Source organism: Lynx rufus, unplaced genomic scaffold, assembly GCF_022079265.1.
Source record: "Lynx rufus isolate CCGP_SWC_20201006 ecotype Redwood Valley unplaced genomic scaffold, mLynRuf1.p SCAF_5, whole genome shotgun sequence".
NCBI classification, from domain to species: domain Eukaryota; kingdom Metazoa; phylum Chordata; class Mammalia; order Carnivora; family Felidae; genus Lynx; species Lynx rufus.
Window position 1 is genome coordinate 57,596,252 of NW_025814867.1, and position 25,668 is coordinate 57,621,919.

Genomic DNA, 25,668 nt, shown 5'->3' on the forward strand with positions numbered 1-25,668 from the left:
TACAACAACCTATTATTCATATTTTCTCCAGCAAAATGCAGATGGAAATATCAAATGTAGTATTAAATATCTATAAAAATTACCTGTTCATTTTTTTTCAAAAATGCAGATTCTGGTTCACTGGTTCAAGTGAGCCTGAAATTCTGCATTTCTAATAAGCTCCCAATTTATTTGTTATAATTAAAGTCTTCTGTGCTGCTGATCCTTGGAAAATATTTTGAGTAGCAAGGCTTTATAGGAAAAAAACTTTGTAGGCTTTATAGGAAAACAACTTGATTTTGAGCAACTGCTGTGTGTTTGACATGTATGTATTTAAGAGAAAGATATTTAAAGAGAGAGAGAAAGAGAGAGAGAAGCTATAGATGAAAAAAAGACTTAAAATACATATGAACTACTCAAAATACAGACATCTTATTTGGGTTCTGATTCAGAATTAACATATAAAACTATTTATGACATTTTTGAACTGTTGAAAAATTGAACACTTGCTAGTATTTGATGATACTAAATAACAATTTTTAATGTTTTTAGGCTTGAAGATGACATTGTAGTTACATTTTAAAATGCATATTTATCTTGTTTTTTTGAGTTCTTATGTAAATTCCAGTTAGTTAACATACAGTATAATATTAGTTTCAGATGTACAATATAGTGATTCAGCACTTCTGTACAACACGCTGTGCTTATCAAGAGTGCACTCCTTAATCCCCATCACCCGTTTAACCCATCCCTCCACCAACCTCCCCTTCAGTAATCACCAGTTTGTTCTGTAATTGCACTACTAGGTATTTACCCAAATACTACAAAAATACTAATTAAAATGGGTACATGCACCCTATGTTTATAGCAGCATTAGCTACAATAGCCAAATTATGAAACAGCCCAAGTATCCATCGACTGATGAATGGATAAAGAAGACGTGGTATATATACATACAGTGGAATATTATCCAGCCACAAAAAATGAATCTTGCCATCTGCAATGACATAGTTGTAGCTTCAGAGTATTATGCTAAGTGAAATAAGAGAAAGACAAGTACCATATGATTTCACTCATATGTGGAATTTAAGAAACAAAACAAATGAGCAAAGGGAAAGAGAGTGGCAAGCCAAGAAACAGACTCATAACTATAAAATATTTATATTTTAAAGATACATTATTTGTTTATCTTTATAAACATTTATGGATAAAATTTACTTCAAAATAATATGTAAGGGTAGAGTGGTTAGGAGTACATATTGAGCAGAATTGGCTATGGGTTCAAAGTTATGGGTCCTTGGTGATGAATACATGGGAGGTAATTATGGTTTTGTGCCTGTGTCTTATCATGTTTCAAATTGTTCATAATAAGAGTCTTTTAAAAGGTTTATAATATTTAGAATCATGCAGTTGACTATTAAGAGTACAAAATAGAAATATAATGTTCTTACATATAAAAAAACATTGCCCTTAACTAGAAATAAGGTTAAGTAATACAAATAGCTTATAGGAGAAAAAATGAAATTCTGTGCCAGTTAACTAACCAAAAAGAAAAAGTACAAATTATAGTCACATTTATAGCAATGATATACTTTTTAAACCCTTAAAAATCCCTAAATTAATTGGTTATAATTAATTATCTTTGTGATCACATCAGTTAGACAGGGTCATCAATAACTTGTAGGAACCTTAATTGGAAAGAAATATAACAACATATTATGAGCTACTTTTTTAAAATACATTTTGATATATTTATTTTACTTTTAGAAAATTACTCCAAGTAATTAATCAAGTATATGGAAAGCTGTTGTTGTATAAGGTAAATATTAATTTATTATTTAGGTTTCTTTTAATTGTGGTAACAGTATTTATCTCAGCTTTGTCTAAGCATAAAATGACAAAACATTATGTGGGAAAGGACTGACAGAGCTTCACTTTTTTACCAAACTCTAGCCAGGCTCCCTGGAGCATTCTTCTCAACTAGACTTAACATTGGTCTATAAACACTAACACAATTTCTAACAGCTCACGGTCTCATGATGACCTCTAGCCACCCTTAAAATGAGAAAACTCAACACTACCAAAGGAATTTACTATTCCTTCTTGCCAATATCTAAAGATAAGGCCCCTGCCTCTCATCTTCTGTGGGACAATAGGAGCCTAACCTTAATAAGCACCAGTTAGCAAACCCAGAGTTTTACATGGATCAACCTCCCTTCTAATTTTTGTAATTTTTCACTTCCCTGACTCTACTGAGCTGCTGCCCACCCTCTCTTTATTCCTTCAATCCCCAGTCAACTTTGTACAAATGGAAATTGAGTTCAGCTAATGCTGGGCTCTTTTCCCTATTGCAGTAACTTATTACTGATTAAAATCTGTCCTTACCTGACTTATCTGACTAGTGTCAGGTTTTGTTTATTTTTGACAGGAGATGTCACTTGAGCTCCAGTGATCAGAATGATATCAAGTCTCTGAAAATGAATAGAACCAGGGACTCACGCCTCGACACTGCAAAACAGTAGGGGTATTAGAAACTTGTGATGGTGATAGTAAGATGGACCAGAAAACTCAATTAAGGGGCAACTACAAAGCAATTTTTAGAGCAAGTATGTGTAAATCACACAACTACTGTATATCCATTAAAGTCATACTTTTAAGAATACTTGGTGATATAACATTGAATTTGTAGAAACGCAAAAATACAAATCTTGGGGCGCCTGGGTGGCTCAGTCGGTTGAGTGTCCGACTTCGGCTCAGGCCATGATCTCCCAGTCTGTGGGTTTGGGCCCCATGTCGGGCTCTGTGCTGACAGCTTGCTCAGAGCCTGGAGCCTGCTTCTGATTCTGTGTCTCTCTCTGCCCCTCCCCCGCTCATGCTCTGTCTCTCTCTCTCTCTCTCTCTGTCAAATATAAACATTTAAAAAAAACTTTTTTAAATGTTTAAAAATACAAATCTAAGTTGAATCTGTGAAAAATAAAACATTGAGCACACTTGCTCTTGGAAAATGCTGAGCCCAAATAACAAACAGAAGGCTCATTTTAAACATAGTTGACATTTCCAGCAGCCTACTACTGGACAGAATTTTTTGTTTGTTTGTTTGTTTAACATGGACTTGCTGATTGAGCTGCAGCTGATTATAACAGGGATCAATGATCAAAAAATAAAATGAGTTGTTTGTATTGTCCACTGGTGGTAAAAGCATATTAGAAATCTGGCATGTTGAGTACTTTAGTTTGAATTGTGACTAAGTCGCTCAAATTTGCATGACGGATGAAGAAACAACAGTGGATCAGAAACTAAGAAATATATTAAAAGAAGGAATTAGCAAGATGTATTAGGAAGTAGAGGATATGTATAAGCAGAATCCTTGGGACATTACTGAGGTATTAAGGTGGTAGAAAAACATGGTGGGTAGGAGAGAAAAGCACAAATTCATTTTCAGCAATATGTGTGATGTTGTATCAATACCAAATAGTTCATGAGTTCTGATAGTCTATATTCTGAGATAATTGCACTTTCTACACAATATCAACAATGAACCAGTATCATATGAGTCTACCTAATATCTCTCTTTCAACCTGACAGGATCCTCACATGTAAGCATACACACAAACTTATGGACTAGAAAAAAGTACTACTGTTAGAAAGCCAAATTATGTTTTTTAACATGTTCCCTTTTATTGAATAATTGTTATCCAAAGATGTTTTGTTTATTTTAGATCAAATTATTCATTGCCTATAAGTACATTTCCCTAAATTAGATTTTTTTTCTGTTCTTATTATAGTCTTACAGTAGTGCTGTATTACTGTTACTGTGGGTAAATTGTTATTTTTATAAGCTTTAAATATGATATGTTTCCTTAGGAAAATTAACCCCTTAGAAATATTTAGACATCATTTCATATCTTAGGGTTAATTTAAAGAGTTGCGTTAGGGGCGCCTGGGTGGCGCAGTCGGTTAAGCGTCCGACTTCAGCCAGGTCACGATCTCGCGGTCCGTGAGTTCGAGCCCCGCGTCGGGCTCTGGGCTGATGGCTCAGAGCCTGGAGCCTGTTTCCGATTCTGTGTCTCCCTCTCTTTCTGCCCCTCCCCCGTTCATGCTCTGTCTCTCTCTGTCCCAAAAATAAATAAATGTTGAAAAAAAAATTAAAAAAAAAAAAAAGAGTTGCGTTAATTGCTACTTACGAATTAACAATATCAATTTCTATTTTGACAATACAGATTCAGAAGTAATTTTTGCCCTTAAACTAATAGCTAACTAATAGCATGCTAAAGATTTGAGGATTTTAATATTATGTATTATAAGTCATGTATATATGTAAATCATAGATACATGATTTAATGAATATATTAATCACATATTACATACAAGATTTGTTCATGTTCAAATATAAATATCCATATAAAAATATATTCATATATAAATATATATGATTTAATGAACATAACACTTTACTAAAATTTAGTGAAGGTTTGAAAATCACAATGACCAATGTCCCTATATTCCAGAATTAAAAACACTGTCCTCTGGCTTCTGAATATGTAATGGGAATTAAAACTAGACCTTTATTTCTTTCTTTTTAATTTTTTTTAATATTTATTTATTTTGAGAGAGACAGAGAGACAGAGCTTGAGCAGGGGAGGGGCAGAGAGAGAGACACACACACAGAATCCAAAGCAGGCTCCAGGCTCCCAGTAGTCAGCACAGAGCCCAATGCGGGGCTGGAACTCACAAACTGTAGCTGTATGAACTGAGTCGAAGTTGGGCACTCAACTGACTGAGCCACCCAGGCTCCCCTAGACCTTTCTTTAGTATTGAATTTTGTCCAATCATTTTTTATACCCTTTGTTAGCATTTGTCACCTATAAGCCAATCTGATACATTTGTGTGAGACTTGAAAAAGCTTGGCAAGAAATGTGTCATAGGGAAAACAAGGCATACAAAAAACTACAAAAATAGCCATAATTTCAATTTATTCCCCATGAAACCATGGGCTGTTTTCCCTATAGTACACAATGGTGCTAACTAGGTTACTCTTTGAAAAAGCTTGACAGTATGGAACCTACATTATTGGTTATGTTTAACTGAAATGTTATTCATCCCATGTGAACAAAAATCGAATCATAAGTCTTTCTTGATTAAGCACACTAAACTTAAGGAAAAATCTAAGTTTCTTCAAATAGCCCTACATGCTTTAAAACTATCTACTTTTACAGCTTCCTTTTCTTCTGTCTCTCTATAAAGCCCCTCATTTTATGCCATACCTAAATAGTTACAATTTCTAGAAAAGGGGCATGTTTTATTGCTTTTTATGCCTTTTCATGTTATATTCCACTTTGCTCCTGATGTGTCTTATCCATCTATACATAGGAAATTAATTTCTCCTCAGCCTTAATGTTTTAAAGCAAGCACTGTCTCCTCCAGGAAGCCCCTCATGCCATCATCAGGCAGTTAGAAGTTTTCTCCCATGGCCTTACCATGCATTGGTTAGAAAACACACTCCATCACTGCAAGTGTTTGTTTCTACACCTCTCATTTCAATTAAATTATGAAGAACCTATGTTCAAATATTATTTTTAAAAATCTCCTTACTGTCTTGAATAGTACTTGACATTCTATAAATAATTTTTTATAAGGATGGACTCTTTTTAAAGTTTATTTATTTCTTTTGATAGAGAGAGCGTGCATGTGTGTGCACAGGCACACATGAACCAGGGAGGGAGAGAGAGAATCCCAAGCAGGCTCAGCATTCAGAGCAGAGCCTGATGTGGGGCTTAATCTCATGACTGTGAGATCATGACCTGAGCTGAAATCAAGAGTTGGTGGCTTAACCAACTGAGCCACCCAGGCACCCCAACATTCTATAAAAGATGAAGTACTTTAAAAGATGAAGTAGAAAACAAAAAGAGAGTAGGTGAAAAGTTTGAATTGCTATTACAATTGATTTAAAATTGGAGAAAAAGTAGAGTTAATATAAAAGTTAAAACTAATAACAACTGAAAGTAAAAGTTCTTGGAAGCTTATTGTTAAAATATCTTTTAAATTTCATATAGGATAATAATATAGAAGATAAATGCTTGAAGAGGAAGAAAATTTATTACAAACATTAGTTTAACTTATAGAATGATTCTTATGAAGTTACATATTTGTTACACCAATTCATAATGTAAACTGCCCTGTACTAAGGCTAACCTATAAAATTGAAATTATGTTAAGACATTGCTTGCAACAACAGTGATCAAATGAGCTGAAGCTGGTATTTTTCTAGGTCCTTGAAGAAGAATTTTAAGGATCGTACTTGATGAAATCTATAGTCTGTGTTAGCATCAGGTTACCATAAGGAAGTGGTTTCTTTATCTGTCAGTGCACCAACATAATCCAAAGTTATTATTTTTTCAATTGCAAATTTTAGAGTCCTACCTCAAAATTACTACCACAAAATTCAGAACCTCTGGGAAAAAAGTAAAAGATTACATATATTTAGATATGTGATATGCAAATCTAGTCTTGAGTTTTATTTTATAATAACAACTTTAAGGGGCAGTTCATCTCTTTTTCCCATATCATCCCTGTCATAGTAATTGGTCATTTCAACATTAATGAAGACAATTTCTCTTATCCCTTGTCATTTCAATCCCGTAACCACCTGCATTGCAATTATCTTGTCCTTTTCCCCATTCTAGCCCCCTTACTCCATCATAGTATCCTGACTTTGTTCTAAACTTTACCTACAAATCCTCCTTCCTCTCAACCTGAAACATCCCAACCCTATTTATATAACCTTTGATTTTTCCCATACTCTGCTTTGTATCCCAACACCAACAATCCCTGACTCTAGGAAACCCTTCATTTGATTTACTCACACTTCCTTACATTGTCCCTCCCCCCACTCAGTTCTCATTTCCTTTCTTACAGAATTTAAAGTCAGTAATCTCTGTTCTCCTACAGATACTTCCTTCCCTTGACAATATATGTATTTAGTCTTTCTTCTTCCTCTCTGGTCACTCCCAATGTACTTCAGCCGCCTGTATTGGTTTTTCCCATCTTCTAATCTAGAAGCATTGAGCATGACACAGGGCTCATCTCTTTGATTTTTTCTATCTACACTCACTGTTTAAGTGAGTTCATCCAGTCTCATAGCTTTACTTACTATTTTTATGCTAATGACTGCCAGATTTATTTCTCAAGCTCAGATAAGCTCTCCTGAACACCAGAATCTTAACCGAACTCCATATTCAGATGATTCTACTTGAATATTTAGTAGGTTTCTCACACTTAACATATCAAAAACAGGCACCTGATATTTCTTCTGATGATCCTGCCTTCTTTTTCATTTTGATTAATGGCAATTCTATTCCACCTCTTCCCCAGCCCCAAAACTAGATTATTCTTGACTCTTCACTTTCCTTCGTACACCCCTTCCAATCTGTCAACAAATCTTGTTGACTGTACTTTTAAAATACCTAGAATTTTACAATTTTTTTATATTCTCCATTTGGGTTCTTTTTTCACTTCACCACTTCTGCCCCTACCTCTAGTTTACTTTGAGCACAGCAACCATTATAGTTCATTCCATTTTTCTAAACAAAACTCATTTTATTCTCATCTCACTCAGTAATGCCTTAGATTAGATAGAACTTCTCAAACTGTTAGTGGTGAAGGTCATTTTTATTTGTTTATTTTTTATTTCCACTCTATGGTAGACCAATAATTTTATAAAACAAGTAAAAATGTGTTATTAGAAAGGTGAAGAAAACAAGACCATATGATACTTTAATATTAATTTTAATAGAAAAAATTGCTATAGTACTCTATCAAGTTGTTATAAAAGTTTCTTAGTATTTACTCTCAATTTCTAGTGTCTATTTCCTTGTGACTAGTGACAAATTGTTCATGGTCCAAAATAGGCGGAGTCCACATACTGAATAGCACTGCTCTAACAGGTCTATCTTCCCCTTTCCACTCAGATATTTTATTCTACTATTTCCCCTTCTTTCCTCCACTATAGCCACAGTGATATGTAATCATCCCTGGACCTTCTAAGAACTTTCTGTCTCAGGAACTTTGAACTCCTTTCCCTCTGCCTAGGTGCTGCATGACATTTCCCTACTTCCCTTAGGACTGTTTTCAAATGTTAGCCGCTAATAAGGTCTTTCTTGACCATCCTATCTAGAAAGTTATACTCCTTCTCAAAATTTCCTAATCCTATTGCTTAGTTTATGGTTCTTTTTTTGTGTGTGTATTTATTCTCTAACATAGTATTTCTGTTATTTCTGATTAGAATGGTAAGCTGTGAGCACAGGAATTTCTGCCTCTAAATTTACCACTGCATTTTCTGCACCTATGCCTGGCATATAGTGGAAGCTTAAAAACATTTTTTTGAATAAATGATTGTGAATAGCTATTGAGGTGTACAAGGCCTTATGAGTAGAATAAGCATTAAGCAATTACAAGGAAGTTTAAATAATTTGCTAACAAATGAAAATAAATAATTTGTTCTAAGTTTAAATGAAAAGAAAAACTGTTATTATTGGCAGTTATAGTCCTGGTCCCCCACTGTATATTATGCAGAATTTGCAAGCATTGCTTGTAGACTAAGGGGAAAAATAAAGCTTGTTTATGTGATGCTATTTTTATGTATGTATTTGTTGTTGTGGGGTAACAAAAGCCAAAATAATCTAGATGTGTTACTGAATTCACAGAAAACTTTTGTTGTTGGGGCACCTGGGTGGCTCATTGGTTAAGCGTCTGATGCTTGATTTTGGCTCAGGTCATGATTTCATGGTTCATGAGGCTATCAGTGAGGATCCTGCTTTGGATTCTCTCTCCCTCTCTCTCACTTCCCCTCCCCACCCTGTGCTCTTTCTCCCTCTTAAAATAAGTAAACAAACATTAAGAAAAGGGAAATTTTTGTTGTATACTGTCTTAGATATTGCTTATTAAAGCCATAATCCTGAGGTATCTGCAAATGCTTTTATTTAAATTTCAACTACTTCAAATTGATTTTGGCAAAATATAGAGAAATAAAGTTTTAGCTTATTTACCTTTCTCTCCATATTTTAATGATAAAAACATAATTTGTTATGATTAGGGTCACTATTTCTGGGTCTTAATTTTGATTTTTAAATGTTCAGAAATGGCTCTCTACTTAATTTATTTAAACATTAATTTGAAGTTTGATAGAAAAGTTCACAATTTTTAACTTATTTGAAAAAGATTCTTTTTAATTCTGTTCTCTCTGAGGCACCTCAAATACTCCTGGTGGTAATCAGACTAACAAGAAAACATTCCTTTGCAAATTATTACATTCTATGCTACTTATAATACAGTCATTAGTTAATACACTAAGTGCTATTATTTATTACTATTAAATTTATACACACATTATTTCATTAGAACTATGAAAAAACAAATATTTCTTTACTTGTACCTATTTATAATTCAGAAAGAAATCTAAATCATATTTTTATTCCTAATTTGGAATATTTTGCTCATTTTCTGAAGAAAGAAAACAAAGAAAAAGTTTTTTTTTTAATTTCTAATTTAAGTATTTGCACAGAGTTCGTTTAAGTTACCTATTTTGATTATTTAAAATTAACTGAAGAAGATAGAAAAGACTCTAAAAAAAAGGATGATTTGACAGAGAGAATTGGATGCTTAAACAGTATTCAAATGTGACTTCCAGTTTTAGGTCTACTGTGTAAAAAGCTTTGAAGTTGTCATTCTTGTCCTTACAACAAGAGAAAGCTGAACAAACTAAAAAGAAATGACTTTTTTTGACCCATCAGAGAAGTGGGGAGACAGGTCAAACAGCCTCCACAAAATCTGGAGAAACAGGCAAATCCAGAACGTCAAGATCCGCTCACCCTGAGCAGAAGCTCCTGGATTCATAAACTGTTATGAAAACATAAATGACAATTTCAATGACTTGCTGGAGGCTGAATGTAGATCAACATGAGAGTGAGAAACTCCTGGGTCCACCTTCTTCCAAGGCCCTTTGCAATTTATTGGGTTTTATTTCCTAGCACCCCAGCCAGTTCCCACAGGGAGCAAAGAAATATCCCCTAGGGCTCCACACTAGGGAGAAGACAAACCTTTGTTAAATATTATCTGCAGAGGTCTCCATAACAAAAGCCTACTCTTTAGGGAAAAGACTTTACTAGAGCCTTATCCCACCTGAGGGAATGGCAGTTAGTCCATTCCAATCCCTCTAGCCTTCTTGTCTCACCTGAAGGGCATGAAGGAAGAGGGACCTAAGGAACACTCAAAGATCAAAGTCCAGGGATATTTAATCATAAGAATGTTAAATATGCAGGGTGCCTGGGTGGCTCAGTCAGTTAAGGGTCCAACTTCAGCTCAGGTCATGATCATGTGGTTTGTGAATTCAAGCCCCACATCAGGTCTCTGCTGTCAGTGCAGAGCCCCTTGGAATCATTTGTCCCCCGCCTCTCCCCCTCTCTCTCTGCCCCTCCCCTGCTTGCATTCTCGGTCTCTCAAAAGTAAATAAACACTAAAAAAAAAAAAAAAAAAAAAGAATGTTAAATTCTTCCAGCTGCCACATTACCACCACACCAAGAATGCTCCATTTGAAAGAGTTGTAAAAGGCAGACTCTCTCTGAGGAGGAGTACTTAGCCTAAAGTAGATAGAAGAAGGTAAAAAAAGGAAAAAAGTAAACCACCCACACACCTATAGCAAACATTAAACGCAACCCAATTACTTTAATTACACAAAACTTCACACAAAAGACCTGTTCCCCTCAGTTCCTTTTGCCCAATACATCATGTGGGGCTTTCCACTGTTACAAAAAGAAACAACACTCTCCAAATGGAGTCACTTGTGCTAAGCCCCTTACCAGCAAACCAAAGCTTAATACTTAATTGCAGTTTCGGCCTCTCTCCAAAATGTGACCTTTAATCAGTCAATCTGGACAACACTAGTGAGGTAATCTTCCTGACAGTCCCCAGGCTTTCCCCAAAGAGAGGTGACCTTTCCTGAAATAATAACTTTCTTTGTCTCACCCCTTTCTTCCTATAAAATCTTCCATTTGCACAGCTCTTCAGAGCTCTTTTCTTTTTTCTAGATGGGATGCTGCCCAATTCATGAATCATTGAATAAATTCAATTAGTTCTTCATATTTACTCAGTTGAATTTTGTTTATTAAAACACAATGAAGAACTGCAAAGCATGACAAAGGCAATTAAACACACAGTCTGAAGAAGCAAAGCAAGAATCTGAACCAGACTCAAACCTGACACAAATGCTGAAGTTATCAAAAAAGGAATTTAAAATAACTATGGTAAACATGTTAAGCATTAGTGTAAAAAAGTAGATAACATGCAAGATATGAGTAATGGAGTGATAGGCATTCTAAGAAATAAACAGAAGAAAATATCAGAAATACAGATCACTGTAACAGAAATGATTTCACCTTTTGTATGTAGTATTAGGTTGCTGAAATCAGTGAGATAGCTCGCTATGGAAAATAGTGAGGTATCTCAGTAAAAGGGTGTTAGAAATGACTTACTATAGTATTTGGGCGCTTTTAGATAATTTTGGAGAAGGTGCAATTGGATCAAGGCTTTGCTTTGGATTGTGTGCTGTCAGGAAGTTGTGATAATACTATGATTTGGTATTAATACCAAATCTTACCTTGTAGGTATAAAGAATGAAGTATGGGTGAAACTGTAATTGGAAACAACAAAACAAAACAAAAAACAGAGGTCACTCATTTTAACTAGGAAGGGAAGAAGTCAATAATTTTTATGGTTTTAAAAATGTACACATTGTTGTCTGTGTTCACGTAACCAAACAAAATGAGTTTGCTCCTTGGTGAGTCCCAGGTAGAAACTACACCGGGTGAGTTGTTGCACAAAGAAAACTTTATTTGATCCTGGGGAATAACCTCCAAAGCCATGACTCTTTGAGCAAGGGTGAATAGGTTTCTTTTATTTAAGGCTAGAAAGAATATTTAGATGGGGGGGGGGGAGTTGGCATTGTGTGTAGAGGGAGGCATAAGGTGGCACATGTGCCCTAAGGAAACTTACCAATACATACATTTTATGGTATATAAATAAGGCTTGTGTTCCTCCTTGGGTGGAGATTTTAGTATTATAATGAGTTAAAAGTAACTGTCGGTCATTCCATAGGTCACTCCATGGTCCATCTGAGCAGGCATGAGTCACAGGTTGAGTTCAAACTGACCTGGGTGTTCTGGCTGGCCAGAATTCTTTGGGCAATTGTTATTGCTTGAGAGGTAGTTATGTTTTCCATCACAGGATGCTATGCCCCTCAGGTCTTTTGCCTAAGAGATAAGCTAGAAAGAAGAGCATAATGAAAAATGTGAGACAAAGGTCACTGGATACAAGAAGGTGACCAATAAAGGTCAGGTCTTCGGGTCTAGCTGGTGACATTCATTCATGGTTATGGCATGGTCTTCCTTTTGTCTTATCTCATTATGGTCACAGAATGGCCTTTTCTGACATTGGTATTCTGCTAAATTGTTTATTTTCAATGTAACATCAACACCAAGCTCTGAGTGAAAGGCCAGCTCTTAGCAACCTGGAGACCTAGCTTTTGAATGTCAATGGCTACTGTCTTCTTTCTCATCAGTTGTGTTTTTATTTCATTTGGTGAGTTTTTCTCAGTAATGCATAACTTTTTTCATTGCCATCTTTATCATATACTAATTTCCCATGTACACATGGGACTATCAGTGTCTCTATGATATAATATTATTTAAATTGGGAGAGAAAAGATCAGAATTAAACTATTTTAAAACCCTTGTATTGTCAGTGGCAGGCTAAGATATTGCTCAATTTAATACTTTATTTATTTATTATTTAAGTTTAATATCTATGGAGAAGTTTACAGCATTAGAATTAAGAAAAAGAAAATTTCATACCAGAAAAACAAGATGGTCTAATCGGACAAAGGAGCTAAACAGCTAGGGTTGGTTCAGGGCTAAAAGGCAGAGGGGAAAGAAATTTTACTCAGCCTGGAGAGGTCAATTTTGAGACAGACATAGATTTGAAAAGCTAGTGCAATAGAGGGGCACCTGGGTGGCTCAGTCGGTTGAGCATCCAGCTTCAGCTCAGGTCATGATGTCACCCTTGGTGAGTTCGAGCCTTGTGTCGGGCTCTGTGCTGGCTGTGCTGACAGCTCAGAGCCTGGAGCCTGCTTCAGATTCTGTGTCCCCCTCTCTCTCTGCCCCACCCCTGCTTGTGCTCTGTCTCTCTCTGTCTTTCAAAAATGAATAAACATTAAAAATTTTTTTTTGAAAAGCTAGTGCAATGGAAAAGCAGGAACAAGCTCTAAGTACTCCAGTACAAGTAAGTTATATGGCAAGTACAGGAGACACTTGTTAGAGAGGTGGGGAAGTTAGACAGGAAAGAACAGCAGCTGAGATGTCTGCAAGCCAGCTACCACTGTGGAATTCAAAATTAGTTTGGCATCGCTAGAGCAGAAGATAAACATATGGGAGTCGGGGGTAATTAGAGAAGAATCTGGCATTGTCCACAAACAGCTAAAAACAAGCAAACATTTTAAGCAGGAGAGTGACATAACTGAATTTTTGGCTGCCGTATGGAACATGGACATGGGGAAACAATCTGTAAAGGACTGAAGGCTTAGGAACAATTTGGAGGCTGTCTCAAAGAGGTGTAAGATGACTTCAGAACACTGACAAAGAAACTCAGGGGCTACTCACTCCTAGAGTTTTTGATTTTTTTTTTTTTTCTGAAATGTATTTCTGTTGCAGTACATATATAAACTCCCTGTACATTGTCAAATGATGTGGTATGTCCACAGTCTTTATTTTTCCAAACAAATTTAATAAATCTACTCCACTAAGGAGCATATCTTTTTTGTTTGTTTGTTTTTAGTTTATTTATTTATTTTGAGAGAGAGAGAGAGAGAGAGAGTATGAGTGGAGGAGGGGCAGAGAGAAAGGGAGTGAGAGAGAATCCAAAGCAGGCTCTACACTGTCAGTGTGGAGCCAGATGTGGGGCTTGAACTAAAGAACCGTGAGATCATTACCTGAGCTGAAACCAGGAGTCAGACACTAAACCAACTGAGCCACCCAGGAACATATCTCTTACATACCCAGTCTTGTAAGACTGAAACTTTAACCTGTGGGATCAGATACTGTCTCCAGGTAGATAGTGTCAGAATTGATTTAATTACTTGGTAGTATGGAAAAAAACATACACATTGGAGTTGGTGTCATATTAAAATTAAGATATTAAACAGAGAAATTGAGAAAATTTTAAAAAACTCTGTAGAGACATCTGGTCCCAAGATGGCCTGAGGTAAGGAGACTTGTACTGGCCCAACTGTGATAAGATTCAGAGTTATCTGGAGAGAATTTGAGTAAGAATTTGAAGATAAAATTAGGATTATGCTATAATAGCTAAAAGAGAAAGAGGCAAAAATCTACCTATTAATATTCAGAATTTTGTTACTGTTATTGTATGATAATTTCACACAGTTTAATATATATTTGATTATGTATAACGAATTTATAGTAAAAAATATCAGGTAAAACTCACTGTACATTTAAGAGTATATGATCTGGACATCTATTTCTCTTAAAAGACAAATATATTTTTATCTTCTTATGCGATAGATCAAAATTTTAGTTTTTTTTTTTAACGTTTATTTATTTATTTATTTATTTATTTTTTTATTTTTAAAAAAATTTTTTTTTTCAACGTTTATTTATTTTTGGGACAGAGAGAGACAGAGCATGAACGGGGGAGGAGCAGAGAGAGAGGGAGACACAGAATCAGAAACAGGCTCCAGGCTCCGAGCCATCAGCCCAGAGCCCGACGCGGGGCTCGAACTCACGGACCGCGAGATCGTGACCTGGCTGAAGTCGGACGCTTAACCGACTGTGCCACCCAGGCGCCCCATAACGTTTATTTATTTTTGAGACAGAGAGAGACAGAACATGGACGGGGGAGGGTTAGAGAGAGGGAGACACAGAATCTGAAACAGGCTCCAGGCTCTGGGCTGTCACAGAGCCCAACATGAGGCTCGAACTCACAGACCGCGAGATGGTGACTGAGCCGAAGTCGGACACTCAACCGACTGAACCACCTGGGCGCCCCGCAATAGATCAAAATTTTAAAGGAATGGTAAAGACTGTATGAAGTAACTCTAGCTACAGTTAATTTCCAAAATTAGATCAAAAAATTTACAGCGGATCATTCATAAACTAGAATTTTAGATTGCTAGGGGTAGTTATGAATCAATGAACTTTGTATGATGATTAATAAAGCACTCTTTAGAGTATATGTATGTATGTGTGTATACATTCCTCTCTCTATACGTGTGTGTATATAAAAAGAATTTAGTAGAAGAGTATTCTGAGTTAAAATAAACAAAATATTGGTTTTAAATATATAAACCATGAAGTAAATATTCTGCAAGAACAAGAATTAGAATGTATTCTACACACAGTAGTAAAAGCTACAATCTCTGTTTTCATTGGCCCTAGGAATAGTATCAATTGTACAAGGGACAGATGAGAGCCATTATTATGGAAAAGTATGTTCATACCAAGAAATATATTTTTTTTATAAAGAGGAAAAACATTTAACTTTAGGTCCATTAAAAGGTACACAGTGTTCTCAACGTGCAAAAATAAATTTAGGAATATTCCATCCCATTTTGTAGAGGATGAGATGATTCATCCTGATTAGGTTTCCTGTTGAGGCTGAGTGGTTTTAATAAAAGAAGGAAATCAATGACTGGCCATTGGAATATAATGGATCCGTAATGCTATATTTTAATGAGGCAGCAATGGGAGGCCATTAGAATGAAATAGATTGACCATCAACAGTACATAAAATAATTTATTAAACAAGCTGATGTGCAGATAATAGGGTCACTAGAAGTATGTTGTAGGGATATACAAAAAAAAGTATGAGGGTATAGTTTCCTAATAAGTTTCTAAACTAAGATTGTTTTCAAGCAAAAGGGAAAAATAATTTGCTGATTAGTGATACATATTAGGACCTTTTAACCACCTTCACATTCCATGTTTTGTGTAATATATGATATAGTAGAGTGACATTTCATAGTACTTTGGATAAAATCTGCAAACATGTATGGTCTTTGAAATATGATTAATATTAACTAAGAACTTTTTAAATTAATATTAGGCATCAATAGCTTGTTATTTCTTGTCATACAATCTATATTTGACTTCTCATTTTTAATGCACGCACTATGTAATTATTACCTAATCAGTATCATTGTTATAAGATCAGAAATGATTCACTAACCCCAGAAATATAGTTCATTCTGAGAAAGCTACATGTGCTATTTGTAGTCATATTCAAAATATTGAATAAGCATTTCCTTCATGACAGAGAACTCTTTTAATACTCTTTTAATATTTCCGTATTTTCTCCATGCTCCAGAATCTAGGTTAAAATAATAATTCAACCTACCAAAGACAACAACTGTCTCAGTAAGATGAATTAAAATATGATTAAAATTAATTCAAACTATAACTAGAATTGCTTTGAAATTAATGGTTAAAGTTTAATAGTGATATATTAGAAGCTTACCACTGTCAATCTTCAATGAATTCATTTTAATCATTATGCTAAGGACATATATAATCAAGTAGATTTGAGACATAAAATTTCTGCCTTCTGGGTTACAATGTTATTTTTATCTCTTTTGTTCACTCATTGCTATCTTGGCACAAGTTATGCACAAGTTAATTTAAATATTCTTCTTCAGGCAAAAATCCTGTTGTCCATTTGCCCTTTCCTTCGTCTTACAATAACAACACCAGCAGGTTGCACATTCCTCTTCTTGCAACTTGCTAAGTCTTTGTTTTAGAACTGACATTTTTTTTTCCTTTGAAGTTGAGGTGAATACACTTAACCATATACCTCCATACACAAAACTGAGAGCAGTCAGTAAATTAAAACTAGATCATCTTTTTCCTTTAGTAAAGATACATCACAAGGGCAGTTTTACTTTTCTTAAATAATGAAGAAATTGCTAACTTTTAAAAATCACTTTCAAGAAAGCTTAACTAATAATATAGTTCATATTTCTTTTCATATGTAATTCATGAGGGTAAAGAATTTTAATTACAAATTCCAGTTAAAACCAGTATAAACCTATATTATCAGTTTAAAAAAAGAATATTTATATTTCCCATGGTTAAACCCTGATTAACAGTTAACAAATAGTCTCTTAAAAACTATTATATATTTAATAGGTTAAGAGGTGATGAGGCTTCAAAAACAGTGGTGCTACAATCTATTGAGGAAAAAACCTCATTATATATATATATGAGCTTTTTTATATTATATATATATTTTGTATATATATATAATGGGCTTTTTTATATTATATATATATTTATATTATACATATAATGAGCTATCGAGGAAAAAAGCTCATTATATATATATATATATATATCTATAGTATGTATTTAATTAAAAAAATTAATTAAATTACTTATTTTATATTAATAGTATATACTTAATAGAGTATAATAAGCACTCCATCATAGAGGAATATACAATGCCACTTGAACCCTATTTAGAGACACACCTGTTAGGGAAAAAAAAATAAGCCTCAGAACAGTTGAGAAAGAACAGAACATAATTTATATAATTTATGACTGAAAAGCAAGAACACCTTCATTGTTATGTTCATAAATGTACTTACACAAATAAATGGTGTTTTTTAGTCACTCCATCTGGTTTATTAAAATTCAGAGTTAAAAGATAGCAAGGATGCTTTTATTATGTAGGTAATGAACTAAATCAAAATGTATTCCACTGAAACATTGAAAAATAAGGATTGATTCAAAAAATTAAGTATTTATAATAGATAACTATAGAGTAAACATATGAGTAAACAGAGAATTTCATATTCTACATGAAAGTAAAATCCTAATGCAAATTAGGAGGATACGACGGCAAGGAGGTACTGTGTCACCTTCCTAAAAGCATTAGTTTCCCTGCACATGACTCAGTAAGTGGTATCTCATCAAATATTAAGCGGAAATTGGATGATAAGGTTACATGAAATTTTATTATTTTATTTTATTGTATTCATCATTTTACCTTCCTTGTACTTTTTGGTTTTTTCCTCCTAAAATAAAGATACATTATACGTACCATTAAAAGGTAGAATATATACTAAGAATAAAAAAGTAGAATTAAAAAATAAGTGTATTTTATAAAGAAATATTAAAGTATTTCCAAAGAGTAATGATTTTCTTTCAGGCAAGTATCACTATTTTTTGCTTACGATTCACCTTTTTCAAAGACAGGAAAACTTTGTTTATGACATTTATAAAATATAAAAACTATGTGGTCATTTTAGTCACAAAATAGAGTCTCCACCCTGAAATTAGTTTGTCAGTTTCTATATAATAGGTACAGCTTCCAATTTCATTTCAAGTTCACACTAATGTTCATCAGGCCTGATATAGGTAAAGAAGGAATGTGATCTCTTTCTCTCTTGCTTGCTTGCTTTCTTGCCTACCTTCCTTCCCTCCCTCCTTCCTTCCTTCTTTCTTCCCTCCCTCCCTCCCTCCCTCCATCCATCTCTTTCTTCCTTCCTTCCTTCCTTCCTTCCTTCCTTCCTTCCTTCCTTCCTTCCTTCCTTCCTTCCTTCCTCTCTCTTTCTCTCTCTCTCCTTTCTTTCTTTCCCTTTCTTTATCAGCTTGCTCATCATGGTTTTGGTCTGCTTTGTTTGGAGCAGGTGGAAGCAGGTGAAGGTTCAAAGAGATTAAGGAGGAAATAAGTCAGCTGCATCAATTTACTCCTATGTAATGGTAATTGGAAAGGTTTGTAGAAGTACTAAGGTACAGGTGAGATGTTTGACCATCTAATCTGCAGACCTTTCAAAAAGGAGATCCTAAAAATATGAGTCTTGAACTCGTCACTTCTACTGACTAAAAAAGGTAAGACTATTCAGGATTTTAGGAAGGATTTTTTGAGAGAGCTTAGAGAAAGTTGCATAGTAAACACCACCTCACTCAAAAAGGGGGTGCTGGTGTTCCCCTAAGTCAAGAGAGATGGGCTTCAGTGAGACTACTCAAAAATGTTGGCTTGTATCCCCTGAGATTAGAGAACTCAGTGGACAAGGGCTAAACTTTTGCCTTGGAAATCCATAGGAAAAATGGTGAAGGTTGCTGCTGTTTGAAGACCAGCCATATTGAATCTGTTTGTTAATTAATGTGGTTGTAGGACCCTTTTTTTTAAATGTTTTCTTTTATATTTATTTTTAAGAGAGCACAAGCTGAGGAGGGGCAGAGAGTGAGGAGAACAGAGGATCTGAAGTGGCCTCTGAGCTGACAGCACAGATCCCAATGTGGGACTGGAACTCACAAACCATGAGATTATGACCTGAGCCAAAGTTGGATGCTCAACCCAATGATCCACCCAGGCACCCCTAATTGTAGGACTTTTGTTTACCTGAAAGTACCACCATAATTATGAAGACTCCTGAAGTGTTTATTTGGAGTCAAGAGAGATTTGTCATTCACTAGGTCAATTGTGAAGGAGCTGTGAAAGCAAAAATACAGTTGCTTATGATTTCCATTTTTCAGTTCTGCTTCAGTGCTCCTGGTTATGCTCAAATAACCTTTGTACAATTCCTTTGTTGGTTCAAGAACAAACAGAAGTGAAACCATTTGTGCATCCTTTTCACATCATTCCCTCTCTGAAATTTTCTGGTCTAGCCAAGTTCAGTAATTTCTTTAATTTTTAAAAAAAGTTTTTAAGTTTATGTTTATTTATTTTGAGAGAGAGAGAGCACAAGCAGGGGAGGAGCCAAGAGAGAGGGAGAGGGAGAGGGAGAGGGAGAGGGAGAGGGAGAGAATCCCAAGCAGGTTCCATGCTGCCAGCATAGAGCCCAGCACAGGGCTGGAACCCACAAACTGTTAGATCATGACCTGAGCCAAAATCAGGAATCCGATGCTTAAACAACTGAGCCACCCAGGAGCCCCTCAGTAATTTTTTTTTAAATAATAACACTAGTATTATTATTTATGTTCTGTTAGGTTTGGTTTTAAAGTCAATTCTCAATATCATAGGTTCTCAATTGTTATTTGCATGTTTTAACAGATAATTTATTTTAAAATATGATAACATATTAATAAGACTCTAGTAATATTTTCATATATTAATGACTTTCATCAACATTTTAGCATAAATTGTTCTGACTCAAAGTTTTAACTGACCCCATCTTTGAATAGTGCTTAATATTACTTACTTGAAATTACGCTGGGGATTTACTAGAAAACTAACATAAATAAATACTATTCTAGACTGATCATTATAAACTCCACCAGGTACATTTAACATAGTGAAGCCCAAATGAATGCATGGCCACTTAATCAAGAACTGGAGAAGGTGCAATGTATATTCAATATGGAAAAATTCATTCTGATACCATCATTAAGCTTATGTATACCAAGGCATTACTTTCATTTCTTCTACTATCTTCCTTTTGCTTCCTGTACAAGAATTTATCCCAATTCCAGCTCCAGCTAATTTGATTGGAATGAGCATCTGATGATCTTCCAGCTGTTCTGAAAATTTGAAATGGGCCTTGCTACTCTGTCTTAGGGGATGGAACTGCCAGGCAATTCTGCTCAATACTGCTAAATAATAGCCACCTAAAAGAAACCTGTCTGGTGGCAAAGCCATCTATCGCACCTCCTCAAGATTTACTCAGTCTCTTCCTTTTATCTGTAAAGCACTACTTAAAATATTTGTGATCTGTTACTTTTTGATTACTTAGTCACTACTTAGGATCTCTTTCTCTCTCTGAATATGACATTATTATATTCTCTACAATCCTTTTGTTTTCCTTATTGCCACCAGCAATCTCCCCTTCTTTAGGTTTGTTTCTACATTCATTATTATTGTGTCTTCTGGTCATGCCACTGAAAAGTAAATTCTAACATTTCTTGAAATAAACCTCAAATCTATCCACATATTGCTCTTTAGAGGGAGCAAAACATTCATTCTTTATTTATGGTTTCATTCTTTTTTTTTTTTAATTTTTTTTTTCAACGTTTTTTATTTATTTTTGGGACAGAGAGAGACAGAGCATGAATGGGGGAGGGGCAGAGAGAGAGGGAGACACAGAATCGGAAACAGGCTCCAGGCTCCGAGCCATCAGCCCAGAGCCTGACGCGGGGCTCGAACTCACGGACTGCGAGATCGTGACCTGGCTGAAGTCGGACGCTTAACCGACTGCGCCACCCAGGCGCCCCTATGGTTTCATTCTTTAAGTTCATTTGTATATGAAATTTAGACTATTGACTATTGCATCCTTTTGGAAAAAAAACTGTAGAGTTCAAGCTGTTTTCATTACTTTTAGAACTAGTCCCACTTGCTTATAGCACTCTGGGTCTAAAATAGACTTCAGAAATGATTTTGTTTCTTTTTCATGTAGTTCTATAACATGACTGTCAACTATAAAATCATTCTTATTGAAAGTCAGTTGAACTTTGAAATTGGTAACCATCTACTTAAAAAGTTATACTTTTATAAAATGCAAGCTACTTTGTTTTTGGTGAAAAATATTTTAAAATTGTGACTTAATTTGAAGTAACAGTTTTCAATTTCATTTCCCTAAGTTACTTAGAAGTATTATATCTGTAAGACTATACTTTCAGAGATCATATCCATAGTCTGTTACTAGAGAAGCTTTTCTGAACATTTAGAGTACCCGAAACTACAAGGAAGAGATGCAATGTTCTCTCCTGAGCGTGAAGCTGACTTTGGGTGTTGTTTCCATGACAGCCAATTACCACTGATGATCATTCATCTTCTCCTTTGGGGGAGTAAGAGGGAGAGGACCAGGTCTGAGTGATGAAAAAAGAAAAGCAACAAAAAAAGAAATATTATATACCTGTATCTATTTCTAAAAAAATTCAAAATCATACCTAGTATCTTTTTATGTGTTTTGTTCTTACCTACTTCTTTTTTGTACAAGATCCTAAGAACAAATCAATCACAGGAAGGATGACACAAGAATTTCCTCACTAATCAAATTTGATATGTTAATCTATGTCTTGAACTGATAAACGCTAAGGCATTCTTAGTTATTTTGAAAAAAAAATCTTAGTTAATATTACCTTAACATTATTTAAATCAAATTTAATTTTCATGTATATTTTTATTGTATATACTCTTATGACTTTACAAACATAGAAATCATTATAGGGGTAAAGGAGTTTATTCATGAATGAGGAAATAGTAATAGTCCATGATGTTGTCCACTAAAATTCTAAGTTATATGTGTGTGTGCTGTGTGTATGTGTGTGTATGTATATACACACACATGTACAAAGATCTGAAAACAAAGCTGTCAGAAAAAAATGCACTAGATGGTATAAAGTTGGTTAAATTAGGGGCTGGAAATTGAGATGGTGGGGTACAGGAAGGCAATGAATAGTTTTGTTTTATACATCTTTGTTATGCTTTAGTTTACTTCCTAGAATATGCATGTTTTACAGTATTATGCTGAAAAACAATTTTTATGATACAAAGGTATTATTAAAAATTCATGAATAATTGCATATTCTGACTTTTGGATATTTTAATAAAACAGTTGTTATTTTTATTCTAATGATATGAACTGTTATATAAAAACTTCATTTTAGCCCACTTTTAATAGCCTGGTTTTATTTTTAATTCTTAATATGCAAATTAAACTGATAAGACAATTAATGAGCCATATAACTCAATTTAATGTTTTCATATTTAGAATTATAATAAAATTATAATTTTCCTTATTTATTTACACCGACCGATGCATTAAATTCTCAACATCTGCCAGTAAACATATGCTTTGCAATCACACTAGCTAATTGTTTTTGTGAGGGTACTCAGGAACAAATAATTTCCACTAAAGGAGAAAAAGGTGCTCAAATATTCAAATCGATCCCAGTGAAATGAATCATAAAACTTTCTGCTCGTGCTAAATTTACCATTAAATCCTAAATTAGAGTGTATAGCTGTTATTTTTGACATCTCTCTAACATTTTTCAAGCTAATTTCCTTTATTTTATTATAAGAATTGTTTGAATCTGCTGCATGGATTTTAATAGTGTTTCCAGAATATAATTGAAGGCAAGAAACGTGACAGGTTAAATCACCCTGAATAACATCTAGTAAAGACAGGTACTTGAGTAATTAAACATAACTTACCACTGACTTTCACAGATACATTTTTTTAAAAAGAAGGCATAACAATGTAAAGACACATTGGACATTTACCATATTTAGAAATGTTTGTCTAAGATTTTCTTTTTTCCCATCATACTATAGCATAAACTATGAAAAAAAGGAAAGACAGATTTGCTTAGCTCTGAAGATAAAAATTGAAGGACCACTACTGGTCCTTAAAAAATGCCAATGTCTGCAAATTAAAACACAAAAGATATTACGTATTCATTCCTTGAATGGAGAATTTCAACATAAATTTAATTCTCATAGACCATACAGAAAAAAAAGGTAAAATTTTGCGCATTTTCACTATTTGACAAAATTGTTACCATAGAACTTTAGTGAGCATAGAACTTCTCCAGATGACCAGTGAACAAGACGAGACCCTGTTTCCTTTTTTAGTAGAGACAATAGTGTAGGTTATAGCTATTTCTGAATTTCAGCAATTCATATGGGTTATTGACATAGGGAAACCTTAATTTGACTGTGTTTAGGATTGTGTATTGCTTGTCCATTTTACCATGTGCTACTTTTCTGTTGGTTCCTCTGTTATACTGCAGAATAAAGCTGTTTCTTGCAGACGAAATTACCAGTGTGACCTTGTCTCGTCCCATTGCACAACAGTTGACGTAAAAACAAACTGCTTTTGAGAGAAACAAAGAACGCTGGAGAAATTAAATGATAATATTTTAGCTAGTAATATCAATGTTAAAGTCATCATCTTCATTGTTTACTGAAAATTGTAAGTGATTTCTCTTTCAAAAGGTGTAAAAATCAAATTTTACATGGATAAACCCAAACCGTAATTCCTTTAGCAATATACTTAACCATGGAATAAATTTATGGACTTATTACAGCATTATATTCAAATAATGAGCATCTGTTTATCTGAGTCAAAGGAGGAAGGATTAAATAATAGTTTCTTTCAGTGCTTAAGCTTTGTGTTCCAGAATAGTAGGATAAATAGTACATAGCTAAAATGACCACTGGTCAGGTTCATATGAGAACAAAATCCTTCAGCAATACAAATGACTGCCGATTAATTTTCTGTACTCCAAAATTTGGTTAGAAGTAAATTGCTATATATAGAAACCTGGTTTTTCCATCAGTAGTATGTATTGAAAAATTTGTGATGCATTACCATAGAAAATAATTTGATTCAATAACATAATTTAATCGCTGCCTTTATCTAAGGGTCAGACAGGCGATTCAGGACAACTATGATTTCAAATCAGCTCTGCTACCCAATACGGGATATTTCAGACTATTGTTTATTTCCTTGAGCCTGTTTTCCAATTTCCGAGATATTAGCATTTAGACTAGATGATCCGTAAGGTCTTCATCTCCTCTCCTTAATTCTCTAATATTGTCCAAACTAAAACTCTGGTTTCTGGCATCTTGGGAGATTGCAGTGAACATATACTATGGTGATTTGCCAATGTGTCAGATTCTTGTGTAATCCCTCCCTTTGAGTGCATATGGAATCTATGACCTATTTTTAGCCAATAGAAAATGGCAAAGATGATAGGATATCACTTCTAGGATTATATTACATTGTATAAGACTTCACCTTAGCCTACTGGAGTGTGAGGTTTTCCTGTTGGCCTTGAAGAAGCAAAATTTAGATTGTGAAATTGTTATGGAGAGGGCCATGTGGCAGAAATGCTAGGTGGTGTCTATGACCTGAGGACAGCCCTTATCCAACAGTCAGTAAAAAACTGGGCCCTCAGTCACATAATGGCAAGGAAATGCATTCTACCAACAACCTCAATGAGTTTAGAAGAGAATTCTTCACTAATCAAGCTTTCAGATGAGAAATGTAGCCCTATTGACATCTTAATTACAACCTTGTAGAGGCCCTGACCAGAGGATCCTGCCAACCCATGCCCAGACCTCTGACTCACAAAACTAAGATAATGTATGTTGCTGTGTTACCAGCAGTCAGAAATGAATACAGGAAACCAGTTTCAGATTTTGTGTCTCCTTGGAAATTTTGCCGATTGGAAAAATGACAACAACAATAATAACAACAACAACAAAAACGCATAGAAATAAGTAAACAAAACTCACCTGAATGTGAGGAAGTTATTTTTTTTGGCTTATTTCAAAGTGGTATTTTTGTACTTTCTCTCTCTCTCTCTCTCTCTCTCTCTCTCTCTCTCTTCTCTCTTTCACTACAGGAGCAATTAATAAAGAGGAATGGGGAATGTAACTTTCCTGACAGGTATTAACTAAAGCTTTCTAGTGTTATAGGCATAATCTGTGATATGGGATTATTATTCACTTTTTGCTTGGTTTTGTAAAATTAAGAATGATAGAAATGCATTACTATCTTTCCTCAGCCATCTACTCCCCAACCCTTCTAAGTATTGGAGTCCTGACACCTGAAATTGTAACTCTATCACTTTCAAATAATTCCTTCCAAGTGGTCAAAAACACTTATTGAGAAAATCCCCACTA

The 25,668-nt window shown here is 34.6% G+C and overlaps 1 non-coding gene across 1 annotated transcript; it reads left to right on the forward strand.

The window, feature by feature from the left end:
• Positions 1–21,637: 21,637 nt before the first annotated feature.
• LOC124527472 (small nucleolar RNA U3) lies at positions 21,638–21,851 on the forward strand. Its single transcript, XR_006965904.1, has one exon. It is a non-coding gene; the product is annotated as a small nucleolar RNA U3 (small nucleolar RNA).
• Positions 21,852–25,668: the final 3,817 nt, after the last annotated feature.